This window comes from Octopus bimaculoides, chromosome 1 (genome assembly GCF_001194135.2).
Source record: "Octopus bimaculoides isolate UCB-OBI-ISO-001 chromosome 1, ASM119413v2, whole genome shotgun sequence".
Taxonomy (NCBI): Eukaryota; Metazoa; Mollusca; class Cephalopoda; order Octopoda; family Octopodidae; genus Octopus; species Octopus bimaculoides.
In genome coordinates this window covers 193,057,525-193,058,226 of record NC_068981.1, presented here as the reverse complement: position 1 = coordinate 193,058,226, position 702 = coordinate 193,057,525, and the positions used below count along the sequence as shown (strand labels likewise).

Sequence of the window (702 nt, the reverse complement as noted above, 5' to 3'; positions counted from 1 at the left end):
GACATTTCAACAAAGTAAAAGAGAGAGAGAGAGAGAGAGAGAGAGAGAGAGAGGTTACCTCTCTGAAATCACTCAGGGAAAACGTATTTCTCTACAGATGTCTCATACTTATAGCTCTCCTAAAGCTAAGCTAGATCAATAACCTGGGAAGTTGAATCACCTACTTAAATTGAACTGTTTCACCTGATATGGTGATGACAGGTGGCACAAACAAATACTGACTGTAGATTCCAAAAACAATGGACAGAGGCATGAAGAATGAAGTTTTGATTCTTGGTTGTGAAGTCAGTGTGTATCCACTTCATATCTTTCTGCATTTCTCCTAATTTTATTATGAATAATTGTGAATAAGCTTTATGATGATGATTATGAGTAAACTTTGCCATGATATTTATCAGATACATGTTAACCGATTGTGTTTCCATCCCTTTCAGGCAGACACATCTAAAGTTGGATAAAGTTTAAAGAGACACATTTTGTATCAACAGTAAGTAGTTGCTTTTATTGAATCCTTCCTCATTAACGAGCCAATTAAAAGCTTCTATGTGGTTAGTGGATTTGTTAGAGATAACAACTAAATGAATTGACTCCAGTGCTTAATCTCTGGTTTTTTGGGTTTTTTTTTTTTTCTCAGCCTGGTACTTATTTTGCTAGTCTCTTTTGCCAAACTACTAAGCTACAAGGATGTAGACACACGAACAC

The 702-nt window shown here is 35.6% G+C and overlaps 1 protein-coding gene across 22 annotated transcripts in view; it reads left to right on the top strand.

Annotated features, from left to right (window-relative positions):
- Nucleotides 1–702, top strand: part of LOC106871616 (tripartite motif-containing protein 45) — a 248,443-nt gene that overhangs the window by 80,620 nt on the left and 167,121 nt on the right. For all 22 annotated transcript variants that reach the window (XR_008265704.1, XM_052973597.1, XM_052973585.1 and 19 more), the window contains one exon: nt 435–487. The gene's annotated coding sequence lies outside the window, so the exon portion shown is untranslated. The remainder of the gene's footprint in view (nt 1–434; nt 488–702) is intronic.